The following is a 9,511-nucleotide window of genomic DNA, read 5'->3' as shown; positions in this document are numbered from 1 at the left end:
ATTACTGCCTTCCTCACATCCCCGCCTCTCTCTCTCTTATACGGTATTCTGTCATTTAGTATGAATGTAGCGAATCCCAAGCTCCCTTTCTTTTTCTTGCGGGCATTCCTACATTTCTTTTTCCATCATGGCATGCACCTTGATTTTTATCGCCCTTTCTTTGCGGAATGCAATTTAATGCGCATCACGAATAAGATCACTAAAATAGATGATGTCAGCCCTTGCTATTAAAATGCTAAGACCGTCTTAGCCCCACGGGTAACTCGATGAAATGCTACAGAATCGGCAGATGCCGCTTTCTATTGGGGCACGTATAGGACAAAATAATATGGTTCTTACGGTTTGAGAAGGACAGGAAAAGGTTACTACCGTACGTTCGTTTATTTCTTCCAATTCCAGGCTTCACCAAAGCGTAACAACGACGATATCTAATGCTCCCATTATAATGACATAGCAAATATTCGCCTAATCGCAGACTATGGATTATGTGCTGTGCTATAAAATGCAGGCTCTTTTTCTTATTCAATAGGTATGTACCAGGGCTCCAGTAGAATTGCTCTGTCCTATGAACCTCACATTGTAGAACGAGTCACACCACATCGAATTCTCTGCATTACACAGCACGTATAATACGAATGGCTGCGGCAGCTGGTTTACCTAAATATTAGAAATTCAGCCTGATGAGCCTATAATCAGGAGGACTATATAAGGAGCAGATACTTACAAGCGTGGTAATATATATTGGTGCGAGTCGTCAGTGACCCGAGAGGAGTTTCAAGTTTGAGCTCTTAGCTTGCGATAAAGTTCCCTGCGATAATTGAAACGAAACCTGCTGAAGCTAGGTTGTCAGGGTACCTTTAACAAAATGTGACAATAAAGTTGACTATTATTTGACTTTAGACATCTCTTCTCGATATACGGTATTTTATGAAGAAATTTACTTTTCATTTCCCTCTCGCCTAGGCTACGCAGAGTACTTCTTACATTTGACTAGAGTGTGCGCATCACCTTAATAAAATCGAGGCGAAGCGTGCTCTTTAAACTCGAAGTCGAACGTTTCTGTCATATTTTCTTTTCCGGGACCTGTTATTTCTTTAAGTTTCGTGGTACGCTCAATGAAGCTGTGCCATTTTCTTGACACTGATAGTGCCAAAGTGCCTCGTGTTCTCTCGATCGCCTCCTGGCAGGCACTGGCAGGCACTGCATGAGTGCTCTGGGCGCGGAAGCACGTTTGTGTGAAGCATTCCCTCAGGAGAATATAGATTTAGAGCCAAGAAGACATGGCTGCTGGCTATATAATAGTGGCGTAGGGGCACGGGGTGCGTTCGCCGTGGGCTCTAGTACCATAGCCGACGGTCCACTATAGGAGGTCCGAGCGATCTCCGCGGATAGTTCTAGCAATGCCTCCTTATGCGTCACTTCGGTGGAAGTAGTGCATTGTATGATTGCGATGCGCTTTCTTAGTTATTTGAAAGAAATATTTTCGTTGACTTTTAGTGCTATAAGCTCCTTTTCGCCGCGAGGCTAGACCGAGTATATGATCGGTGCTCACCGTCACAGTTTCCACTGCGAGGTGTTTTGTTAGTCATCTGCGGGATAGTCATTTTCAATCAAACTTTGCAAAGGTTGACCCTCTTGGGTATCCCTGAGACACGTGGCCTTGCATCTAGCAGTTAAGCACGGCCGAGCTTTGGTACGTAAGGTCTGACACGGATTTAAATGAAGGCTGTTTCAATTCCCTCCGCCTGTCTGCCAATCCCAAAAATGAGGATGAGTTGTATTGCAGGTATCTCCTCATCAATACGCCGTAACATATTCGTTTGTAAATATATGCAATTGTGCTCGCTCCCCTATTTGAAGGATTCTCTTTGAATAAAGCTTACGAAATTCTCATCAGAAACAACCTCATATCCTATGCTGAGGAGAAGTTTACTCAATTATCGTGATCGGAATGTGTCCAAGTGCCTGAAGGCTGATGAGGTTATTATGCTAATTATTGTGGCAGACGTTCGTGGCCGAGAAGGAAGTCGCCATTTGGTATTTTGGTCAGTTTATACTCTGGTCTAAGCTTTTCTCTAAGGCACTTTCCTAAGTGAAAGAGCAAGGTTACTCTGGCCGGTTTCTCTTAGTGCTGACCATCTGGTATTTGGATAGGAAATACATTTTCCTCTCTACCGTGTCAGATACAGTAGTAAGAAGAAATATCTACTTTTGGTTAGAAAATCGAAGTTCGCGTCAGTGCAAGCCCTCCTGAGAGGGCGATCAGGTAGAGGAGGAAAGGAGAGCCCACAGCGTCTTGTATTGTTACGCAGCTGCGCTTGTAGCCACGAAGCACCGAACCGAACCAGTGGACGCTACAAGACTGTAGCACAGGTATACATCTCCGTTGTACCGTAATATAGTATATCAATAGCTAGATATAATATAGAAGGTTATGCAAGCCCACAGGAAAAGCTAAAGAAGACCACAAGCTGACAGAACAATATGAATGAAAACGTGAAAGAGTACGATACGTAAAGTCGACCGGCGATTTCCCGTAGGTGGGTCAGTCTCTGAGTACGGTAAACGTGAAGTGGCGCGAAAGTGCTTTGATCCTTGAAATGAAATACGCTAGAGACCTTAGCACACAACGTTGTCTCAAGTACTAAGTTTGCTTTTTATCCTAAAATCCTCCAATACAAAAATAACAACTATAGGATTAGTTAAACGTTAGGTTGGTGTAAAATCTGACGTAATAGGCATGGTAGCTAACCAGGGTAACACCGCGAATAACTTTGAAAAATGTTTTATTTCACCTTAAGTTCTTCGCAATTATATCTAGAACCTAATTCAATTGTTGCAGTAATTTCAAGTGATAAACAGCATACTGCGCAATGCTGGAAAGCATAAAAAAGTGGTTTATTGGGATACCTAGAGGACATTAGAGGCCGGTCAAATCAGAAATACGTAAGGGCCCATATTCACAAAACATTTGCGCTTGAAGGGTTCATAGGAGACACTTTCGCCCACTGCTGATTTCGGATATTGTATTAGCAAACGTGGTGGAACAGCATGGAAGATCACTTACGAACAAAAAGCTTCGTGATTTCGGCCCCTGATTTCTAGTAATATGGCTGATTTGAATATACTGGACTTATATATGCTACGAAGAATTAGTCTTCATCGCAGCTTTAATAGGTTAGAGAAAAATATATGCAACTCCTGAAATTCCATCAAGTGCACGTAAAAAGACGCCCCAGCTTCAGATTGGTGATGTGTTTGATAAGGGTTGATTTTAGGAGCGTTATGAAAAAGTGCTGTTACAAATAAAGGGCACCGTCCACTTCACGGACTGATCAGCGCCTACTGAGGGAAGCTTCTAGGATGAATTCTAAGTTTCAGGAGCCAACAAAGCATTTTTTTACCCTTTAGAAGCACCATTATAGGCCACCTAGTCAAAATGTTGAATAAGGAATGGTATTAAAGCGCATCAGTAGCCAATAGAGTGTGAAATTGTTGCTTGATATGATGATACACAACAAAAATTTTAAATAAATTATTAGATATTACATGCGAAAACCATAATCTAACTATAAGGCACGCCCTAGTGGCGGACTCTGGTACAGTTTTGATGACCTGCCGGGCCTCGATCACGTGCATCTAAATCTACGCACACGAGCGTACTTTTTTTTCAATTCGTCCTGATAGTATTTCGGGCACCAAACTCCGGAATAAAAGCCCGTCCACGTGCTCAGCAGTCCAGTGTCCTAACCCCTGGGCTACCGCGACAGAGCTAGAGGGAATAAGGTAGATAAGCTAAAAAGAATATTTTTTTTCATTGTCCAGCAGATCACCATAAATGGGAAGGTCATCGGGGTCTCCAGGGAACAGCAGTGGTCTAGTTAGAGAAATCACGAACTCGTTTTGCGAGCAGTGTGCCCGGCACGTTGACGCTGAACCTTCGTTGTCCGACCTCGTGGTACGGGCACCGGCTGTAGACCCAGCCCGCTTCTCCGCACTGATAGTACAGCGCGAGTTGGTCGGTGGCACTCCAAACGTCCGTCTTTCTTGGGGCCGTTACGTGGCTTCCCAGATGTGTAGCGTCCCAGATGTGTGGCGGAATAATGGCAGAATTGCGTTGCCGCTGCGAGGGAACGTGAGTGCGGGCGACAGCAGCGTCGGCCATTGGTTCCCGCTTGGGCTGCGGCGATTCTTGCTGCACCTCAGAACCTCCCAATAAAAGTTCACGTACGAAGGCTGCGGGCAGTGCTGCATCTGTGATCGTGGCTGCTGACTTGGTCTTGGTCTTTCTAGTCGTCTCGAGTAGACGTCTGTGCTCAGAGTGGCAAGTTCTGGAGCCTGCTGCTAGCGCTACGATGCGCGGCGACATGGGCACTGTTTTCACGCTTTGGACTTGATCTCCGGCTTAACGTAGGTGTCCCGCACATGAACGAAGAAGCACCCGCACTATATGTCACGTCATGGGGACAGTCACCGGGTAAGATAAATAAGTACGCTTAGCAATATAGGATTTTTTCAACTTTTGTTACTTTTTCGGAAGATTTATGGTAAACACACGTAGCCAAAGTACACGAAGGCAGACGCGATGAAAGAACAGTAAGAGTGCTTTGTGCTGTTCCCAACTTATCTTACTGGACATTATTTCAACTTGGCTCGCCTCGAGGCTGCGCTTCTTGTCTCAATCACATTCATCAGCACAGCTTAACGTGCGCTCCTGGACGATAAAACGCGCCAAATTAACGACGAGAGTCTCACATGACACATGAACGTGCTTCCAAAATAGCAGTCTATGAAATCATTGTCTCTTCAGAGAATATTATGCTGTCTCTAGCGTCGGCTTTGACGCCAAGACGCTAGCGCATTTTCATACTTTCAAGGCAAGATAAATCTGTTGGCGAAGTCGCAGCGTTTTATTTTGACTTTTGTGGCCACGAAAGACTTAAAATGCCAAGGACCTAGAGTGTAACTCGTGTAGGTTCTGTACTTGACGTCATTATTCTAGCATTTCAAGCATATTTCTTTTTCGTTTCTGGTGAAACCGCCCCCTATTGCAGGAGTACATTACTGCCATATGCGCCCGTGCCTCGGCGCCATTACATGCGTCAAACGAAGGTATACCTTCTCAATATAACATTATAGGTCAAATTTACTAACTATCATTCTCACCGTAGTCAAAATGACTCACTAAAGCGTTTTGCGGGAACAATTTTTAAGATTGTGGTGCCTGCGGGTATCAGCTTTCGATGCAATGAAAACAGAATCATTGCATCTCTTCCGCATAATATTTCAATTACTCCTTTGCGACCGCCCGTCTTTTGGCACCCAAATAATCTCACAGCTACACGCTAAGCCCCGTCGTCCCAGCCGATGTCAGCTGGAGCGTCAGAGAAAGTGCTAGCGAGTCATTTATGCCTAGAGATTGAATGAAAATTTATTGTCCTTGTCAAGTGCTTTGTTCATTTGTGCACACACCATATTATTAGCTATTCTCTTTTTTGTTGCCATTACTTCCATCGTTTCTCCAGTCGAGAAGAGCGAAACAGACAGTTCTTCAAGCTAAACTCATTGCCACTCCCTTTTAGTCATGTCCACCTCTCAGCCATTATGTCGGCCTTCTTATTTCAACCTAAATGCTATGCTAAAATGATTTACCCATAAAAGTTATCTCCATAACCCAACAAAATAATAAATTATTCCGTCAATCAATAAATCAAACAATTATTCACAAGACTTGGGGGAAGAAATCAGAAGTCTTTAAAAATGCTGAATGCATAACAAATAGTACTTCAATTAATATTTTTAACGGTCTTTGGCATGCAGTCCCCCGCGTCACAATTAAAAGTTGGGTAGCATTGTTCCATTAGGCAAGAAAGGCTTCCCTAACTACCACTCAACTTGCCAAACTAGAGGCTGTTCGAAAATAGTGGAACATGCGATTTGCACCAATACGATAAATTTCCCTAATTGCCTTACCTCTTTTTTATACGACCAACATGGGTTCAAGAAGTTTTCTAGTGAAACTAAACTTACTCTCACTTTATTGCGATTATTATTCTTGAGGTACTTCTCTGCTTTCGCAGGGCTATCTATCTATCTATCTATCTATCTATCTATCTATCTATCTATCTATCTATCTATCTATCTATCTATCTATCTATCTATCTATCTATCTATCTATCTATCTATCTATCTATCTATCTATCTATCTATCTGTCTGTCTATCACATGTGCCTCCAACGGTTTTCCTTCCAACACGAGCCGTTGAGAGGTCCATGGATGAATGGGCAGAACATTGCGCTGTTGTGCTCGTAGAACCCAGTTCTAAATCCAACACCGCATCATATTTAGTCCATGTGTATGTGGCACTGGGTATGTGCTGCTCATCAATTAAACCATTTCACGCCAACTTGTATTACCAAGTACGTACCGCCTGCTTATCCCGCTCGTCACTGAACCTCCTTGACACCAAGTTGGTTCACTGGGTATGTGCCACTCTTTGACACCGGCTTTGGTCACTTGGTGTGTGCCAACTATATGTGCTGCATTTCAATCTACCTATCTGATGCCAAGTTAAGTAACTGTGGGCCTCTTATTAGGTCTTATTATTCTGCTCTTACTATTATGCTCTCCAATTGCGAAAAATTGGCAGTGGCTTAGCTCGGCCGTGCGAGGATATACGTAGCGAAAAATAAGGCATAGTATGGTTAGCCTTGGTTAATCTTGATAGCTAGTCCAGGTTAGTCTGGTTGTCTAGCTATGTTGCGGCGTTTAGTCAGTCGTTTCGCGCGCTGTTCGTCTGTTTTCTGGACGATTAGTTTCCTCTTTATCTCGTTCCGATGCCGATACTAGGCCTCCTCCTGCTTATCAGAATTGTCGTCGTCTATACTGCCACCTCAGGTGTGGTTGTGGCGCACGCGAGCTCTCCTTTTCCATCCTCCGACATGTTATGAGGCATACGATACAGCTAGCAAAGCGAGAGGAGGCGAGCGCAACGACGAGGAACGCAGTGCGACGTCATAGCAAACGGCGGGGCTGGAAGGCGCGGCGCCGCGCAGCGGCGCAACACCTGTGGCACCATACCTGTGGCTCAGTGCTACTACTGGCGCATGCGCAGTAGTAACTAGAGAGCGAGAGAGAGAGAAATATCCGCGATGAGGCGCGCGTTGTGGTGTCATTTGCCTCCTCGGAGCCCCGCCACGGTGAAATCGCAAGTTCAAGGCCCCAGTAAAGCTTTCGCTTAAAAAAATTTAAAGTTCTCTGCGGCACTTTGTCGGAATTGAGACAAATATCTATGTATGTATATTCTCGCAAGCGCCTTGCAAGGACTTCGTGAGGGTGCCGCTGAATGACCCAGTGTGGCCAGAGAGAAGGAGAGTAGTCCGGATGCATACACGCCTCACACATGACGCGCTCCTATGGTGGCAATACAGTGCGCCGCTACTTTGCTTCAGTGCTATTCACAATTATTTCGATGTTCATCGAAAGATGGCTACCACCCTTTTTTATTGTGCGTTACGATTCGTATGGCGCATCACGGTCTTTTGCTGACTATATATATATAGTTGATCTGTTTATGTTTACATTAGCTTGTCTGGCACCGAGGGGTCGCTGGTTTAGGGTAGTTGGTGTTGGAATGTTATAGACAGCCTCAAAGCACTGATTGCGCTTCGGTAGTAGACATTAATAGCCAGGACGTTCCTTCGAGTATTTCTGTTATCTTTGATTTCTCCTGGGACAAAAGCCTCCAGAGAAACGAAAATCAATTGCCGGTTAAGGCGGTTGAGGTTGTAGGCCGGTGTGTCCGGTACAAAAAGAATTGTGTGTGCCGATGGCCTTCGCTGTAGCATGACGGTAGACTTACTTGACGAAGACCGTCCGCTTATGTTTCTTCTCTTGGTCTTCCGGTGTGCCACTCTTTCAAAGCCTTCGTCATCAGAGGCGTCATCGCTAGAACAGGAGAACAACACAGTGTCCTCGCAGTCAGTTGGACTAGGAGGGCAATTTCTCTTCAGGCCGGTTCCTGCTGAAGCATTCACGTCGCGTCGGCATTCTACCGACTTCACTTCCATTGCAGTGGCAATGGGAGTGGTGTCTGTCAGTGAAACACGGGAAAAAGCCGAAAATACTACAGCGCCAAGAAACAGTGGTCTCTACAAGAATCCCTTCGTCTTACACATTGCTGAAACCAGTTAGGAACGTCCTACTATGCTTGAAAATAGGACAAATGCGACATCTCAGTAATTATGTGCAACGCCTCTACCTTAACCAGGGATGCAAGCATTTTGTCACAGAAGGGATTTCCTATGAGCTCCCTGCCCTACGAAATACAGACCTGCTATAACCTACAGCTATGTCGGAACACTGGCAAACATAGCTGATAGCTGCCATATCACGTGCTTTAGCACTTGAATAGGAATTTTTACTAAGGCTTTGTTTAATGCAAACGAATTTCACTTCGCACAGTTCCCAAAGCGTTCGACAAATTTTCGCTAAATTTGGTCTTTGTGGCTGATGTAGTCCTGCCAGAGCAGCAGCCTTTATTCTTCCCCGCTCGTTAAACACGCTCATAATACTCTAAAATGCCTGCATACGTATTCTATTGCGAAAGCACCATCATCATCATCATTATCATCAGCTGGTTACGCCCACTGCAGGGCAAAGGCCTCTCCCATACTTCTCCAACAACCCCTGTCATGTACTAATTGTGGCCTTGTTGTCCTTGCAAACCTCTTAATCTCATCCGTCCCCTTAACTCTCTGCCGCCCCCTGCTAAGCTTCCTTTCCCTTGGAACCCAGTCCATAACTCTTAATGACCATTGGTTATCTTCCCTCCTCATTACGTGTCCTGCCCATGCCCACTTCTTTTTCTTGATTTCAACTAAGATGTCATTAACTCGTGTTTGTTCCCTCACCCAATCTGCTCTTTTCTTATCCCTTAACGTTACACCTATCATTCTTCTTTCCATAGCTCGTTGCGTCGTCCTCAATTTAAGTAGAACCCTTTTCGTAAGCCTCCAGGTTTCTGCCCCGTACGTGAGCACTGGTAAGACACAGCTGTTATAAACTTTTCGCTTGAGCGATAATGGCAACCTGCTGTTGATGATCTGAGAATGCCTGCCAAACGCACCCCAGCCCATTCTTATTCTTCTGATTATTTCAGTCTTATGATCCGGATCCGCAGTTACTACCTGTCCTAAGTAGATGTATTCCCTTACCACTTCCAGTGCCTCACTACCTATTGTAAACTGGTGTTCTCTTCCGAGACTGTTAAACATTATTTTAGTTTTCTGCAGATTAATTTTTAGACCCACCCTTCGGCTTTGCCTCTCCAGGTCAGTGAGCATGCATTGCAGTTGGTCCCCTGAGTTACTTAGCAAGGCAATATCATCAGCGAATCGCAAGTTACTAAGGTATTCTCCATTAACTCTTATCCCCAATTCTTCCCAATCCAGGTCTCTGAATACCTCCTGTAAACACGCTGTGAATAGCATTGGAGAGATCGAAAGCACCA

The sequence above is a fragment of the Dermacentor variabilis genome, chromosome 11, assembly GCF_050947875.1.
Source record: "Dermacentor variabilis isolate Ectoservices chromosome 11, ASM5094787v1, whole genome shotgun sequence".
In the NCBI taxonomy this organism is placed as follows: Eukaryota; Metazoa; Arthropoda; class Arachnida; order Ixodida; family Ixodidae; genus Dermacentor; species Dermacentor variabilis.
This window is presented reverse-complemented; position numbering follows the sequence as displayed.